Source organism: Coturnix japonica, chromosome W (assembly GCF_054131305.1).
Source record: "Coturnix japonica strain WE chromosome W, WE-NBRP24, whole genome shotgun sequence".
In the NCBI taxonomy this organism is placed as follows: domain Eukaryota; kingdom Metazoa; phylum Chordata; class Aves; order Galliformes; family Phasianidae; genus Coturnix; species Coturnix japonica.
In genome coordinates this window covers 17,452,411-17,471,072 of record NC_140701.1, presented here as the reverse complement: position 1 = coordinate 17,471,072, position 18,662 = coordinate 17,452,411, and the positions used below count along the sequence as shown (strand labels likewise).

At 48.7% G+C, this 18,662-nt stretch overlaps 1 pseudogene across 1 annotated transcript in view; it reads left to right on the top strand.

Moving 5' to 3' along the window:
- LOC146754570 (uncharacterized) overlaps positions 1–18,435 on the top strand; it is a 400,789-nt pseudogene extending 382,354 nt beyond the window's left edge. Inside the window, exons 2-3 of the transcript XR_014939022.1 lie at positions 8,577–9,780; positions 17,707–18,435. The product of XR_014939022.1 is annotated as an uncharacterized LOC146754570 (transcript). The remainder of the gene's footprint in view (positions 1–8,576; positions 9,781–17,706) is intronic.
- The last annotated feature ends 227 nt before the right edge of the window (positions 18,436–18,662 follow it).

Here is an 18,662-nt window from a genome sequence, read left to right as displayed (position 1 = left end):
CAACAGCACCTCCTCATCTGGTCACATCAGCAAACTTGCTCAGAACATCTTCTAGTCCTGCATGCAAGTCATTCACAAAAACATGAAAGAGAAGTGGCCCTATAATGGAGCCCTGGGGACCCCTGATAGTGACCATCTGTTACCTCGATCTGGTAACCTGGAAAGTCAAGTCCCTTTGTGAATGTGTATCGACGGCCCCGACCAAGTCACAGCTGTTTGTTACACCAATATGGTCAGCGGTAAAATGGCGTTTATTGGAATGTGAGGGTCCCTTATATAGGTATCCAGTTTCATCTTTATCTTTTTTACATATGCATGACCCAGCAGGGGAGGGCCTATCACGTTACATCCCGAGGGTCCGATTTCGCCTAATACAACAACCATCTACCAGCCTGATGGAACCCAATTACTACAATCCTTTGGGCCTGACCTATTGACCAGCTGTTCACCTACCACGTTATGTTTGTGTTTAGCCATATGCAGTACATTCTGTACAGAAGAGTACTGTGAGAAATAGTCTCAGAAGCTCTTCTGAAATCTTCAAGGATAACATCAACTGGCTTCCCTTGTTCGGCTAAATGCATAACTAAGTCATAAAAGGATCTATAGTTAAACAGGACCGTCTCCTTTGGAACTTGTGTTGGCTGCGACCAATGACAGACATTCGGCAGGGCTGAAGAGGTTGCTTCCAAAGGCAGGGCTCCCGTGTGCGCTGTGGGAGCTCAAAATGGACTCCAAGGGGCCCAACAAGGATGGCCTGGCCAGCAGGCTGCAGCACGGCCGGGTAAGGCTTGGACTTGACAGGCCTCTCCTCCTGACCCTGAGGGTACGTACAGCAGAGCTTCTGCCTGGAGGGATCACATCCATATGACAAGGCAGGCTTCGGCTGGTTAGTGAGCAAGGCCGGGAAAGCTCGCTGTTGTGGTTTTGTAATTTGGTTGGTATTGCTATTCCACATCAGAATGTCATGTGGGATAATGGGAGTTAAGGGGACAACTTTTTTCTTTCTTTTCTTTTTCTGTGGACTACCTTAAATGGGCATGGGGGGAGGGAAGTGGCACTGGAGGGAAGGTCAGGAAGGGGTTGGGGTCTAAGCCGGTTCCCTGCAGGAGACAGCGTGGTTGGAACTTCCCACCTCCCACAGCCTATCGGTGAGATTTCGCCTTTTTTTTCTCCTTGTTGAAACTCTCTCTTTGCTGTTTAGTGTCACAGGGTTCATTAAAATGCCGCTTGTTCTCAGATCGTTGTTTTTTTTTCATTTTTTCCCTCCCTAGGGGGAAATTCCTATTCGCAATCTCCCTCACCATCCACTCTCTTGGAGCGCACGTGGCCGGGCCGGGCCTCTGTGCAGTACCACGCTGTTAGAGCAGGGATGTACTTTGTCCCTTCTCTCCCCGGGTTTATTTCCACTGTCACGGAGTGAGCTCTAGAGAGAACTCTGTGACAAAATGCATCAATCACGTCACAGCTTCAACTATGGCACTTATGACTCTTGGATTGCAAGCAGCACGTACTGTGCGGCCATCACCTGCCTCCTGATGAGGCCTTGGATGAGCCAGATAACAGTTAGTGTAAAGCATAAGATCACAGAGCCAATTTCCAGACACATGAGCACAGTGCCATGAACACCACCAAACCACAACCAATTCCAGAAGTCAGAGATACCCAGCTTGCTGCCCCACAAGTCGCGACTGATGTACCCTTTCTTTTCTAAGAGCCTCTGCAAAGCATCCTTCACTCACTGCAGGGTGGTAGTAGTGTTCTTTTCCCCGTCGGAGGTTCTATTCCTTTTGAGCGTGTTAAGAACCTCAGTCATTACTGCAATCCCGGTGACCTTGGTTAGTGGCCAATGGAGGGTGGAGCAGCACCCTCTGAAGTTCCTCCTCTTCCTCATCCTCCTCATCCACCAGCACTCAAAATGCCCCTGGCATGTTGCACGTCACAGCCACTGAGTAGGTGCAAATGAGGGCTCGCCAAGGGTCCTGGCATGTCAGGTGTTGTTTACCGACACATTGAAGGTAAAAACTGAGATATTAAGTCTTGCGCTGTAGTTCCCTGGCTTCAAGAAATACCCAAGGAGGGAAACCCCAAATGAGCAGAGTGAGAAAGGGTCCCCTACAGATGATAAGGCCAGGCATATCACGCCATTCTCCCGGTGGGAAGTCAGAGTGGCCAACTCTTTCCAGAAATGAGATGCCACATGGTTGAGCAGAAGTGAAAGAAGCAAGGATAGGCAATGTAGAGGTCTTACCCTGGAGTTCATGGAAGATTGTATTTCAGGATTTAAGAAATCTAGTCTTGAACTGAAACATCTTTGTCTGGAGTATATGACTCCCTGGCCGTCCAATCTGGTCTGATTCTGCAAACACAATGACAATGCAAAGCGTCAGCGAGTCACTGCTATCCTAGCTAAGCCTATAACAATAACAGTAAATGAAAAGCAGATGTATCCTTCTATTCAGGCTAGAATATGGGGAAGCCTTGAACAGATCACAGATCTCCTTGACGTAACGCTGGACAGTTTCATCAAAATTTGTGCCACAGGGGACTTAGGATCCATTAAGGCTGAAGTTACAGCAACCACCACAGCCCTTCTTGAACTGTTCTCGTCCGACTTCTTTGACTCCTCCCCTCCCACCCCTGTTGATGGTTCCTGATCTAAAGTCGCTTTGGCATCGGTATTTGGTATTTCACCAGCCACAGGCTCCATCTGATTCCCCTTGTCCAGTGCCGCGTCTGAGGGAGTGGCAAGGTTGTCAGACTCAGACTTGGGACAAACCTTATTAGATAAGCAGTCATACACTGCTTTCCATAGCTGCTGTGATTCCTCCGCCCAGGAAAAAAGACATTGTAATGACCCAAAGGCTGGAAGCAGATTTGCTGCTTCTTTACTACCAGTGCAAGAATAGTTATGGAATAGTTATCCTCCCGCCTTCTCTAAATTACTTTTTCTAATGCATTCCCCAGCGGTTGAGCCAAACCGCTTCTTCATCATCCAGTGTATTAGCGGCTTCAGTTCCTTTTCATGGACTGGATAGTCCACATTCTGCCCTGTCCCTGTTAGCATACTCACCACTCGCTTCAATGAAGCCATAATGAGCAGCCTTCTCTCACCACGAGTGTGCACTCAGTTGTATCAAATTGGGGTCACCAAATGTTGCCACGATGCTAAAGACCTGCGTTGATTGAATGGCAAACCAGCTAGGCTAGCCCCCTACATTCTGGACATCCACAGCTCAGAGAACACAGAACAGACACACGCACTGAGTACCCCTGACCCAAATGTCCCACACATGTCCGTCCCCTGGTGCACTCAGTGTCACGGGTTACTTAGATTTACCTATGCCCGTGACAGGGGAAGCCACCCCGTGGGCCCCCCTCCCGGGGCCCGGAAAGGAGGGGGAAAAAAGGGAGTGGGATAAAACAGCGACAATCTAAGGAGGAAAAACTTATTTTACTAAATATGATACCGAAATACAAGATAACACAATATAATATAATTGAGGCTAACAAATTGAACGAAACAGAGAGAGAGAGTCCTCGAAAACCGAGAGGCCTACTGTGAACTCTAGGCGACACGGCTGGAACGCTTCCCACTCTCCGAGAAGTTCGAGAGAAGAAAGAGGGCACTCCAGCCTGGGAACGAGATTATACAGCGTCCTGGTCCCGTGACTTATCATTAACCCTGTTGTTCTCTGGGATATGTAGTCTTTTTCTGTGGACTGCACATTCAATAGAAGTATCCATACTTTACATGATGTTATGATGTGGAATACTGATAGCAAAATTACAAAATTACAAAACCATGACATTCCACCCCTTATTCTACATTATTACATCATGGTAAATATATATATACATATATATACACGTATGTAAAATTATGATAGCTAAATAGTAGAATTACATGTAACATGACTAAATGTACAACTATAATAACTAAAATACACTACACATGCAAACATATATATATAAATACATAAAATTATTGACTGCACTCCCCCAGCATCAAATTCCCTTGTGGCACACATTGAACATCCCCATCCTTCTGCATTACCCACCAAGTGCACCCAGGTCCCTGGGCAAAGACAGTTCCACGGATAGGTTTGCCCTTTCCAGAAGCTGGAAGGACCCAAACAGCTTTTCCCAACATGTTCTTTACATGTACAACAGGGACCTTATCTCCTTCTACAGTGTGCAGGGGGCTAGATTGACTAGGACCATCACGATTGACATATCCTCTAGTATTGACCAACCAAGTGGCTTCTGCCAGATTCTTCTCCCAGTGCTTAAATGTTCCACCACCCATTGCTTTCAACATAGTTTTCAACAACCCATTATATCGTTCAATTTTACCAGAAGCTGGTGCATGGTAGGGAATATGATAAATCCACTCAATGCCATGATCTTTGGCCCAAGTATTTATAAGGGAATTTTTAAAATGTGTCCCATTATCAGATTCAGTTCTTTCTGGGGTGCCATGTCGCCACAGGACTTGTTTCTCAAGACCTAATATGGTGTTTCGAGCAGTAGCATGGGGTACTGCGTATGTTTCAAGCCACCCAGTGGTTGCCTCTACCATGGTGAGTACATAACACTTACCACTGCGAGATCGTGGCAAGGTGATATAATCAACCTGCCACGCCTCCCCATATTTATACTTTTACCACCGCCCTTCCTCCCAGAGAGGTTTCATCGTTTTGGCTTGTTTAATTATGGCACATGTTTCACAATCATGAATAATCTGCGCAATAGCGTCCATGGTTAAGTCCACCCCTCGGTCTCTGGCCCACTTATATGTCGCGTCTCTTCCTTGATGACCTGAGGTCTCATGAGCCCATCGAGCTAGAAATAATTCACCCTTATTCTGCCAGTCCAAGTCCATTTGAGCCACCTCAATTTTGGCAGCTTTATCTACCTGATGGTTGTTTTGTTGTTCTTCAGTAGCCTGACTTTTGGGCACATGTGCATCCACATGACGCACCTTTACAACCATATTCTTTGTTCGGGCAGCAATGTCCTTCCATAATTCAGCGGCCCAAACAGATTTACCCTTCTGTTGCCAGTTGTTTTGTTCCCACCTCTGTAACCACCCCCATAAGGCATTTGCCACCATCCATGATTCAGTATAAAGATACAGCATTGGCCACCTCTCCTGTTCAGCAACATCTAAGGCCAGCTGGACAGCTTTTACCTCTGCAAACTGACTTGATTCTCCCTTACCTTCGGTGGCCTCTGCAACCTGTCGTGTGGGGCTCCACACAGCAGCTTTCCATTTGCGATGCTTCCCTACAATGCGACATGATCCGTCTGTGAATAGGGCATATTTCTTTTCATTTTCTGGTAATTTGTTGTATGGTGGGGCCTCTTTAGCACGTGATACCTCTTCTGCTGGTGATGTTCCAAACCTTTTATCTTCAGGCCAGTCCATGATTACCTCTAGGATTCCTGGACGATTGAGGTTTCCCATTCGCGCTCGCTGTGTAATCAGCGCAATCCACTTGCTCCAGGTGACATCGGTAGCATGATGAGTGGAGGGAACCTGTCCTTTGAACATCCAGTTCAGCACTGGCAGTCGAGGTGCCAAAAGGAGCTGTGTTTCACTCCCAACTACTTCGGAAGCAGCCCAAACCCCCTCATACGTGGCTAAGATCTCCTTCTCAGTTGGAGTGTAGCACTCTTCAGACCCCTTATATGATCGACTCCAGAATCCCAGGGGTCGGCCTCGGGTCTCTCCTGAGGCTCTTTGCCACAAACTCCAAGTGGGGCCTTTCTCTCCAGCAGCAGTATAGAGGATGTTCTTTACATCCTGTCCAGTCCGTACTGGCCCCAGAGCTACAGCTCGGGCTATCTCTTGTTTAATCTGTTCGAAAGCCTGCTGCTGCTCAGGGCCCCGTGCAAAATCGTTCTTCTTCCGCGTCACCTGATAAAGGGGGCTTACAATGAGGCTGTAGTTTGGAATGTGCATCCTCCAAAAGCCTACTGCACCCAGGAAAGATTGTGTCTCTTTCTTGCTAGTTGGTGGAGACATGGCAGTGATTTTGTCGATCACATCTGTTGGGATGTGACGACGTCCATCCTGCCACTTTATACCTAAGAACTGAATTTCCTGGGCAGGTCCTTTTACTTTGCTTCGCTTAATAGCAAATCCGGCTTGTAGAAGAATTTGGATGATCTGCTCTCCTTTTGTGAAAACCTCTTCTGCTGTATCACCCCACACAACAATGTCATCAATGTACTGCAGGTGTTCAGGAGCACCACCCTGTTCCAGTACAGTTTGGACCAACCCATGGCAAATGGTTGGGCTGTGTTTCCACCCCTGGGGCAAACGGTTCCAAGTATACTGAATGCCCCTCCAGGTGAAGGCAAACTGTGGCTTACATTCTACAGCCAAAGGAATAGAGAAGAAGGCATTGGCAATGTCAATGGTGGCATACCATTTAGCTGCTTTTGACTCCAGCTCGTACTGGAGTTCCAACATGTCTGGCACAGCAGCGCTCAATGGGGGTGTGACCTCATTCAGGCCACGTTAGTCTACTGTCAGCCTCCATTCTCCACTGGCTTTACGCACTGGCCATATGGGACTGTTAAAAGGTGAGTGAGTTTTACTGATCACTCCCTGATTCTCCAACTGGCGAATCAAATCATGAATGGGGAGCAAGGTCGCCTGATTCGGAGACGTCCTGGACCGATCAGCAGCGGCTGACCGCGTGGTCAAGGGGGATCTCGGGCGGTTCCTTCAAGCAGGGAACCCCCGGGTAGAGGAGAAGCCCGGCAGCTCTCAGGGAGCAGCTGACGCAGCCGCTGACGCAGCGTGTGGGCGTTCCCTGCCTACGGAGGGAGATTTAAACGGGCACAAGGAGGGCAGCGACTAGTCGCTGCCCACCAGAGACGGTCAGGAGGAGGCGGGGCTCGTGCACCTCTTGACTTCCTGTTTCAGCTCTGGTAAGTATTCTGCTCCGACATGGGTGTTCCCCAGCGAAAGGCTGCTGCCAGAAATACTGAGGAGGCCAAGACAAGGGTCCCGATCTCACAGAAACGGGAGGCAGCAACCAAGAAGACTGCAGAGACCCAGACTGAGGTCCTGCACATGCCTTATAGGAAGGCTGCTGCCAAAATGTCTGAGGAAACTCAGACTGAGCCCCCAACCCAAGATGCTGTTGTGCAGGTCTCTGGCTGTACTGAGTGCCAGAGCATGGCCCTTGCAGTGCTGGGTGAGGGAGGCAGTGATTGTGTTCACTGCGACCAGGTGAACTACTTGCTCAGCCTCGTGGTTGACCTGAAGGAGGAAGTGGAGAGGCTGAGGACTATAAAAGAGTGTGAGAGGAAGATTGACTGGTGGTGTCACTCCCTCTCAGCCTCAAGTTCTCAGCACACAGTCGAGGCTCCTAATGGAGCATGTCAGCCCCTGCCACCTCACAAACAGGTGGTAAAGGGGAACCAGCCAGCTGGCAACACTGCAGCTGGCCCCCTGTCCTCTCTTCCCCCCAGCAGTAACTTGAGAAGGGAGGAGGAGTGGAAACGGGTACCTGCTCGACGAAAGGGGCATCCTCCATCACAACCATCCCCGGCTCCCCAGGTGCCTCTGCAAAACCGGTTTGAGGCCCTGGAACTTGAGGGGGGGACTAGTGAGAGTGTGGAAACAGGTGCACCCATGAGGTTGCCACAGGTGAAGCGGTCACCCCGAAGCCTCAAGACTGCTTCTACACGTAAGGACAGAAGGGTGATTGTTGTAGGTGACTCCCTTCTGCAAGGAACAGAAGGCCCTATATGCCGGCCTGACCCTACCCGCAGAGAAGTGTGCTGCCTTCCTGGGGCACGGGTCAGGGACATTTCAAAGAAAATTTCTAGATTGATTCATCCTTCAGACTACTACCCACTTTTAATAATTCAGGCTGGCAGTGAGGAAGTTGGCAAGGAAAGCCTGAGGTCCATCAAGAAAGACTTCAGGGGAATGGGGCGAATACTTGAAGGAGCTGGGGTGCAGGTGATCTTTTCTTCTATGCCCGTGGTGTCAGGAAAAGGTACAGGGAGGATCCAAAAAACCCATCTCTTAAACAGATGGCTTAAGAGCTGGTGCAGACACAAGAATTTCGGCTATTTTGACCATGGGGCAATCTACACTGCACCTGGAATGATGGCTGCTGATGCAAGCAGCCTGTCCCTGAGGGGTAAGAGGGTATTAGCTGAAGAATTAGCGGGACTCATTGATAGGTCTTTAAACTAGGAACGAAGGGGGAAGGGGGCAAAATAAGGGCTACTGGGGTTGAACGGTGCATTCAAGGGATTGTACCAAACTCCGTGGGCAATGATTGCAGAGTGCAAAAGGAGGGAGTAGGGCAGGGGGATGCTGGGGATGCCGCTGTTCTAGCGGATCCTGGATCGCTTATGAAGGTGGTGAGACGGACAGCCCGGCTGAAGTGCCTTTATACTAATGCACGGAGCCTGAGTAACAAGCAGGAGGAACTGGAAACTGTGATGCACTCTGAAAATTATGACATTGTTGCTATCACAGAAACATGGTGGGATGACTCCCACAATTGGGATACTACCATCAATGGCTATAGGCTCTTTAGGAGAGATAGGCGAGGTAGGAAGGGTGGGGGAGTTGCTCTTTATGTCAGAGATTGGATAAACTGTGAGGAGCTCCCCATGAGAAACAGTCAAGAACAGGTTGAGAGCCTGTGGGTTAGGATTAGAGATGGGACTAATAAAGGTCAGCTGGTATTAGGGGTATACTACAGGCCACCTGATCAAGGGGAGGCTGCTGATGAGGCTTTCTTGCTCCAGATGCGTGAGGCATCTAGCTCACAGGCTCTTGTCCTGGTGGGGGACTTCAACCATCCGGACATCTGTTGGGAAAACCACACGGCGAGCTGCAAGAGCTCCAGAAGGCTCTTGGAATCCATTGATGATAGCTTTCTGGTTCAGGTACTGGACAGACCGACCAGAGGTCAAGCGTTGCTGGACCTGCTGCTCACCAACGCTGAGGAGATCATCAAAGGCGTCAAGGTTGGAGGATGCCTGGGCTCCAGCGATCATGCCCTGGTTGAGTTTGTGATCTCAAGCGATGTGGGCCTGGCAAAGAGCAGGACCAGGATGCTGAACTTTAGAAGAGCTGACTTCAAGCTTCTCAATGGAATGCTGGCCAAGATCCCCTGGCGCGCTGCCCTCAAAGATAAGGATGTTGAGGAGAGCTGGCTACTGTTCAAGGATGCCCTCCTGGCAGCACAAGAGGTCTCCATTCCCCTGATTAAGAAAGTGGGCAGGAGAGGTAGAAAACCGGCATGGCTCAGCAAGGACCTGCTAAGAGAACTGAGGGTGAAGAAAGGGGTGTACAAGCTCTGGAAACAAGGCTGTGTCACCCGGGAAGAATACAGGGATGCCGTACGAACTTGCAGACGTGGGATCAGGAAAGCCAAGGCGCAGGCAGAACTGAACTTGGCGAGGGACGTGAAAAACAATAAGAAAACCTTCTACAGGTACATTGGCCAGAAGAGACAGGCCAAAATGGGCGTACCTACTCTGGTAAATTTAAAAGGAGAAATGGCTTCAACAGATGAAGAGAAAGCTGAGGTGCTGAATGAGTTCTTCACCTCGGTCTTCACTGGTGGCCAGGATTCTAGTCTTTTTCACGTCCCTAAGTCTTGCACCCCCATACCTCTATGTGGGGACCAAGGAGGTAAATCCCTCCCCACTGTAAGGGTAGAGCAAGTCCGAGAGTGCCTCCTTAGACTGAATGAGTATAAGTCTATGGGGCCAGATGGCGTGCATCCCAGGGTCCTGAAGGAGCTGGCTGAGGTGGTTGCTGAGCCGCTCTCCATCATATTTGAGAAGTCATGGCTGTCAGGTGAGGTCCCGGATGATTGGAGGAAGGGTCACGTCACTCCCATTTACAAGAAGGGGAGCAGGGAGGACCCGGAAAACTACAGGCCGGTGAGTCTCACCTCCGTGCCTGGGAAGATTATGGAACAGATCCTCCTGGACAACATGCTTGATCACATAAAGAAAGAGCATGTGATCCGAGACAGCCAGCATGGCTTCACCAGGGGAAGGTCATGCTTAACTAATCTTGTGGCCTTCTATGATGGAGTGACGGCGTTGGTGGACGAAGGGAAGGCGACCGATGTCATTTACCTGGACCTGAGCAAGGCCTTTGACATGGTGCCCCATAACATCCTCATCTCCAAATTGGAGGGAGGTGGATTTGATGGGTGGACAACTAGATGGATAAGCAATTGGTTGAAAGGCCGCAGACAGAGGGTGGTGGTCAATGGCTCTATGTCCAGGTGGAGGCCGGTAACGAGCGGTGTCCCTCAAGGGTCTGTCTTGGGACTGGTGCTCTTTAACATCTTTATTAATGACATCGATGAGGGAATGGAGTGCACCCTCAGCAAGTTTGCTGATGACACCAAGCTGAGTGGTGCAGTCGATACGGTGGAGGGAACGGATGCCATTCAGAGGGACCTTGACAGGCTGGAAAGCTGGGCTCGGGTGAACCTAATGAGGTTCAACACGGCAAAGTGCAAGGTTTTGCACTTGGGCCGGAAGAACCCCAGGCACCTGTACAGCCTGGGAGGAGTTGTCCTTGAGAGCAGCTTGGCAGAAAAAGACCTAGGGGTCCTGATAGATGAGAAACTTAACATGAGCCAGCAGTGCGCTCTGGCAGCCTGGAAAGCAAATGGGATCCTGGGCTCCATCAGGAGAGGGGTGGTCAGCAGGGATAGGGAGGTGATCGTCCCTCTCTACTCTGCTCTTGTGAGGCCCCATCTGGAGTACTGTGTCCAGGTGTGGAGCCCTCAGTACAAAAAAGATATGGAGATTTTGGAAAGGGTCCAGAGGAGGGCCACAAAGATGATCAGGGGGCTGGAGCACCTCCCCTATGAGGACAGGCTGAGGGAGTTGGGTTTGTTCAGCATGGAGAAGAGAAGGTTGCGGGGTGAGCTCATTGCAGCCTTTCAGTACCTGAAGGGAACTTACTCCCAGGAAGGGAGTAAACTCTTCGAAAGGGCTGATAATAGCAGGACACGGGGAAATGGTTTTAAGTTGAAGGAGGGAAGATTTAGGTTGGATGTTAGGGGAAAGTTCTTTACTAGAAGAGTGGTTAGGTCCTGGAACAGGCTGCCCAGTGAGGTTGTGGATGCCCCGTCCTTGGAGGTGTTCAAGGCCAGGTTGGACGGGGCCCTGGGCAACCTGATCTAGTAAAGGTGTATGTTTGGTGGCCCTGATAGGCAGGGGGGTTGGAACTACATGATCCTTGAGGTCCCTTCCAACCCGGGTAATTCTGTGATTCTGTAATTCTGTGATTCTGTGTGAATCCCTGTTGGTGCGATACTGCCGTCTGTGCACTGTCTTTGTAGCAATCGGTACCTGCTGCTCTTTTACCCGTAGCAGCCCCACAACAGACGGGTCCTCTGACAGGCCAGGCAAAACAGACAGCTGCTTAATGTTGTCCATATCTACAGCAGCTATCCCAAAGGCCCATCGATACCCCTTAGGATCCTTGAAATGCCCCCTTCTGAGGTAATCAATACCCAGTATACATGGAGCCCCTGGGCCAGTCACAATAGGATGTTTTTGCCAGTCTTTGCCAGTGAGGCTTATTTCAGCCTCCAGCACAGTCAATTCTTGAGAGCCCCCAGTCACTCCAGAAATATGGATTGATTCTGTCCCTTCATGACTGGAGGGCATTAGGGTGCACTGTGCACCGGTATCCACCAGCGCCTTATATTCCTGTGGTTCTGATGTGCCAGGCCATCGAATCCACACAGTCCAATAAACTCTATTATCCCTTTCCCTCCCCTGACTGAGGGCAGGGCCCCTCTATTGGTTACCTGTGATGACTGGAGCAACTCCACTGGTGGTTGGTATGTCTAGTAGTTCTTTCACCCGTGCTCGTAGTGAGACGTAGGCTGATCATGCCACTTCCTCATGTCTTCTCCACGGTCACGTAGGTAGCGCCACATGGAAACACGCGGTGCAATCGTACTGTTGTTCTTTGCTCGAGGTGGGAAGCGTGTACGTTTAACAGCTGAGACTTTTGATGATGCAGGTGAGGAGTAGGACTGGAATACTTCGATCAGATCCTTCATTAGACCTGGTGGCCCGTACGAGGATTGACCTTCATCAGTTGTTTCTGATACTATTACGGGATCATTACGATTAGTTGATGGAAACAATTTCTTGCACATTTCATCTACTCGGTCTTCTAGCCGTGAGATGGCAGAAACTGCGGCATGCAGTTGAGGGAGCTGCTGATCGGTGGTTTGAAGCATTATAATCAGCTCAACAACTCGGGGCCATCTGTCCACGAACCCTTTAGAACCTGTTACCAATGACTGTGCAATTCTCTCTGGTGCTGTACTTGTGATTTTCTGCCACATGTCAGGATCGGCCCTCACTCTCTCAGGGTCAAGTTCGCTTGGATCAGGGCTGTACAACATTTTCGCCATGGCCAATTCCCTCAAGCGCTGAATACCTTTTTGGACGGTATTCCAACTATCAAATTTAGGCTTCAAAGCATCCTTATAGGGGTACCTTTCTCTCACGGCTTCTAACAGCCGCAACCAGAGAGTGGCAGCTCCATCCGAACATCTGCTAATCCCTCTGTCGATACCTGCATCTTGGGCAATGCTTCCTAGTTGGCGAGCTTCATTACCATCTAGAGACAAGCTGTTGGCCCCGTTGTCCCAGCAGCGAAGCAACCAAGCAAGGATACCTTCATCTTGACGCCGTGTGAACTCCTTTCTTGAGCCTTGGATTTCAGTCAGCTTCAGAGGTCGACAATAGGTGATTTCCTCCTCATCATCAGTCTCTTCTTCATGCCTCTTGGTTTTTGCCTTTGCTTTTTTTGGTACTGCTCCATGCCCGGCACCTGGGTCTTCTGCTGCCCCCCCCGTGCTTCTCCTTCTTTTCGTTCTAGACGCGTGGACACCCGTTTCCATTTCTTGCCTTCCACAGGGGCAACTGATATTGCTACTGATGCCTCCTGTGACTGATCAAAATTAACTTGGGCTTGAATCTCAGATCGGAAACTCTCTCTCTCCAGAATAGTATGATACAAAGCACGGTATGCATAAGCCAAACCCCACATAAGGTTTACCTCCTTAGATCTCTGACCCAAATACTCACTTAATTTCTTAGGGTCCCTTAGGTGTTCAAGAGTGAAATCCCATGACACTGCGGGTCCCCATGCTTCTAAGACTTTTCCTAAACCTTTCCATATTCCCTGCCAGTCATCATTCTCTGGTTCTGGAGGAGACTTCCGCATAGAACGAATGCATAGAAACATATATGCATTCATTAATAGTGATAACATGGATGCAAGTATGAACCCTATCTCAGTTATTGAAAGGCGTGTGGAAATCTGAGAGTACAACCTAAATAAAAAGGGTTTTTTTAGCCTGTACAATGAATTAAACATGGTGCTGTTTGTAAAATTGCCTGTTCCATCTGGGATGCAAGTACTTGTAAGATTCGCAATTCCATCTGGGATGCAAGTGTTTGTAAGATTCACAATTCCATCTGGGATGTAGGTGCCAAAATTCTGACCATACCACATCTCATAAAAGTACCAGGCAGGTGTCTCCATCAGTATCCACCTTATTAGGCTATATACCTGCACAATTCCACAACACCAAATTATGGTGTTAATAGTTGACCAATACTTTAAGAAGATCATAATTGCTTTCAATCCCTTAAACAGAGCAACTGGGATGAAGAGTGGATTCATAGCTGGCAGGCTCTGTAAAAGTCAGAGCTAGCTAGCTTTGCTCTAAGGGAGAAAGAAATCCCTTTGTTTTCTACACAAAAGTTAGATAGCAGTGCTGAGAATGTACAGCAGCCCTTAATGTTGACAATTTGTCTGGTATTTCAAGGTCACGTTCTCAGTGAGCAGCTACGAAAAGATAACACTCCCCTAACGAAGCTCTTTAAGAGTAAAGAGAGAGTCGTTCTAAAAGCTAAAAAGCTCTATGCCCGCATTCTCCACCAAAAAATCTGTCACGGGTTACTTAGATTTACCTATGCCCGTGACAGGGGAAGCCACCCCGTGGGCCCCCCTCCCGGGGCCCGGAAAGGAGGGGGAAAAAAGGGAGTGGGATAAAACAGCGACAATCTAAGGAGGAAAAACTTATTTTACTAAATATGATACCGAAATACAAGATAACACAATATAATATAATTGAGGCTAAGAAATTGAACGAAACAGAGAGAGAGAGTCCCCGAAAACCGAGAGGCCTACTGTGAACTCTAGGTGACACGGCTGGAACGCTTCTCACTCTCCGAGAAGTTCGAGAGAAGATAGAGGGCACTCCAGCCTGGGAACGAGATTATACAGCGTCCTGGTCCCGTGACTTATCATTAACCCTGTTGTTCTCTGGGATATGTAGTCTTCTTCTCTGGGCTACACATTCAATAGAAGTATCCATACTTTACATGATGTTATGATGTGGAATACTGATAGCAAAATTACAAAATTACAAAACCAAGACACTCAGGCAGAATGTAAATGAGTTTCAGGAAAATAATGAATATGAAGATGAGTTCCAGGAAATTTGTTGGATATGTATCTGTTTGGCTTTCAAATATATAATTCTTCTGCTTGCAGGTATGCAAGATAAGAATGATCCCCTTACACCAGGTGCCTGATAAACATATTCCTACTTTATAACCTAACTCTCGGTTATAGAGTTTGATTCCGCAACTCAAAGCCATGCCTCTGGAATCAGTCTGTCCACTGGTGAATAAATAATATGTCATCCAAATGAATTCAGCAGAGATGAGCCTGCTGTCTATCAAGAGCTTGTAAGGAAGAGAAACTCAAATCCTCGAGTGTGCTGATCTGGGCTGGGCTCCTGGGATACAGGGAGCTCATACATGTGGGCAAAGCTGCAGAGAGACAGCTGTGCCCAGGAGCAGCTCTTGTGCACAGCACAGCCTGCATCTCCCAAATTTTTAGTATCAGCTTAATGTTTTGGTGCTTTGTTTTCAAAGTGGTGTCCTATGTGCAGATCTTCATTGCCGTGCTGAGGATGCCCCCTGAGCTGGGACGGCACAAAGCCTTCTCCACGTGCCTTCCTCACCTGGCCGTGGTCTCCCTCTTTCTCATCACTGCCTTTTTTGCCTACCTGAAGCTCCCTTCACTTTCCTCCCCACTCCTGGATCTGACAGTTGCACTTCTGTACTTAGTGGTTCCTCCAGCACTGAACCCTATTATCTAAAGCTTGAGGAACAGGGAGATCAAGCACGCTCTCAGCAGGGTGTTGCAATATGCACTATTCCAGGTTCCATAAAGTGCACATCTTCCTCACAAGATTCCCTGTGATGGTTCTTTATCTTTTATTCGTGTTTGTATTTTTGATTTTGTGTAATACTGTATTTTGCAAATACACCAGATTGGTGTATGCCCGCAGTTATTGGCCCCGACCAAGCGGTTGTTCAGACACGCAAGGGTTAGCACACAGGCTTGAAGAACCATATGCCACCAGTGGTGCCCCTTGTGAGGCAAGACTGTTGTGTTTTATCCCCCTGTGTGGGTGCTATACTGGGGTAGACGGTGCACTGTATCACACTCGCACAACTAACAAAAGACAAAAGGCAAGGTGACTAGCCTCAACCAACAGCACCTTTATCTGCCAGCAACATTCCACTGCATGAGCTTGAATCCCCGCCCCATATCCTTGGCAGTCATTATACCTATTATTGTGTAACTCTACCTCTCCTGTTGGAGGGGGAAAGGGGGAAGAGAAAGGGGTGGAGCTCGTAAGGCCAGAAAGGAGTGGTTCTTCTGCCCCTGTAAGAGACCATGCTTTTTACATTACTGTCTCAAAGTTTGCTGAAATGGACAAGTTCAGGCAAGTCCTGGCCAAGGTTCCAGGGCTCCCTTTGTCTGAGACACACAGGAACCAAGGTTCGAGAAATCCCTTTGTTCAAGAGATGGACAAGTCCGGGAGCTATGAAAGGGAGATAAGATGCAGATTAATGGCCCTAAAGTGGTCTTTTTGTGTGGGCCTATCTCAAGGAAGATGGCCATCTCCAAGGAATTCACATGACTCTGACCCGAGCCTTCCAGAAATGTCACGAAAGCTGGGAAGAAGAAGGATAAAAAGGGCACGTACAAACCCCGAATGGAGGTTTTCTGACACCAGATGCCTCACTATGGAAACAAGGAGGTTTTCTGTCATCAAATGCCTCTCTACGTGAACGCCTGCATGCTGAAGAAGATGCCTGCATGCTGAAGAACCTTTTAGGTTTTCTAGGTATCTGACCTCAGATTCCTCCACCGTTGTCCTACTGCTGCCTACTGTCTCTTCTGAGATTGCTGCTCGAGACTCTGCTTCGGGAGACCTCGCTACGTTGACCACTTTCTCTGCGTTTCACCGATCTGCTGTTTGCGGCCTGCTACACTGCTGCTGCTCTCCCCTACGCTTGTTTTGCCCCAGACCAACGTTAACAACGTGCTACGGGACACTGCTGCATCCAGGAGGTGACTATTACCCGCTTTAATGTAATTCTTGCTCTTTTCTACCTTTTTCTATCGCCTACTTTCCCTTCCCATCACCCTAATTTTGATATTCGTCGCTCTCCCTTCCCCATCCCCTCAATTGTCTATCATTTCTAATAAACTGGTCGGATCAACATTTGAATGCTCTTCTTCTTAATCTCACGCCGGGCATAACATATCAAAAGAACCTATGCCTCACTCCTAAATTGGAGCGAGACAGCCCCCCCCCAGTGAATGTGGTGAATGGTCGTAAGGCTGCGATGGGGACCAGAGGATGCTGGTGTGGCCCGATCACAGATTGGTTAAAAATAAGAGAAGAGGTGGAAGAAAAAGGCTTTTCGGTGGCCGTAGAGGCGTTCTGTGAAGTGATGAATAATAACCTTAATAATATAATAACTTTAATAATATTGCTTCTGGATAAGCAGAAGTCCGCAACCTTAACCAACGAGGGGCTTGCAGATGCTATCACTAATGTGATGGCTGCAGCTTCTGTACCACTGCGAGCCATAGAGCCTTCCAAAGGCCCTTGTTATCAGTGTGGCCAGTATGGTCAAATTAAGGCTCAGTGTAAAGCTACAAGTGGGGGAGAGAGAGAAAAAATTGCATGTCAGCAGAGAGAGAAAAAATTGCTTGTCAGCTGTGTGGTAAGGGAGGACATACCGCTTGGCCATGCAGAAACCACAGAGTCCAGCCACAGGGAAACGGGGGGGATGGGGGGGGGGCACAGGCCCGACGCCCCTCCCACATTCCACAGAAAGGGCCATCAACAACACCTATACTCAACCCACTGGTTATGCCAGCTTCACCCTTGAAGTTCATAACACACATACCATGGTGTTAACACTAGACGGTCAAGATCGCCCCTTAGTCAGGGCTTTCATGTCCTACCTTGACTTGCCGCCTGACTTCTCAGGTTGTTACTCCGTTCTGATTACAGCGCTTATTGATTCGGGAGCGGATGGGATGTTACATAAGGACTGGCCTGAAGCTTGGCCAGTGGGCCCCTCTCAGGTGATTAGAGGGGTGGGAGTGACCACCTCTAAAAGGTCCCTGGCTGAGGTGGAAACTGTCATAGTTAACAGAGACGGCTCGCTGGAAAAACTGGCTTTGCTTGTTCCGCTTATTACCAAAATACCAGGGAGTCAACTAGGACAGGATTTCATAAACAGCGTGGGTGCACATATTACAAATTTATAATATAGACCACTGTCTACCAATTGTCTACCACACATGCAATCCCATTGCGGTGGAAACAGGACGCATGCCCCGTTTGGGTAGATCAGTGGCCACTTCCTCATGATAAACTTGATGCACTCCAACAGTTAGTCTCACAAGAGCTTCCATTTGGACATATAGTTCCCTCCCTCAGTCAATGGCACACTCTGATCTTTGTCATCAAGAAACGCTCTGGTGCCTTTCGCTTGCTGTGCCCAATTAGTACCTTTCAGAGCAGTACAGCAATGAGGGCCAGTGTTATCAGCTATATCCAAAGAATGGCCACTGGTGGTCATAGATCTTAAAGACTGCTTTTTCTCCATTCCCCTCGCAGAAGAAGATTGGGAGACGTTTGCCTTCATGGTATCGACACTCAATTATTAAAGTCCCGCTAAGAGATTTCAGTGGTGCGTCCTCCCGCAAGGAATGACGTATCCACCATGATCTGTTAGTTAGCAGTAGGCGGAGTGTTAGAATCAATCAGGTGAGATTTCCCTCAATATATGATCCTGCATTACATGGATAACCTTTTGCTTGCAGCCCCTACCGAGTTAGGGTTACAGACACTTGAAATACAGGTAATCACCACGCTTACTGCTGCTGGGTTCACTGTTTCGGAGCACAAAGTACAGAGAGGCCCAGGAGTTGAATACCTGGGGTATAAGTTTGGTCCTGAATGGTGCAACCTGATGGCCTTGATATTCAGCCACATATAGAGTAACTATGGGACATACAGAAATTGTTGGGAGCCCTCCAGTGGGTTCAGGGCGCCTTGGGAATATCTCCACAATTAATGAAGCCCTTTTATGATCAGCTGAGAGGGTCTAACCCAAGGGAGTCCCGAGAACTGACCCCCTAGATGGCTGCAGCTTGGCAAGAGATCTTACAGAGCTGTATGGAAAAGTTGCTTAAGCGGTGGGATCCTGCCCAGGCCCTTGAAATA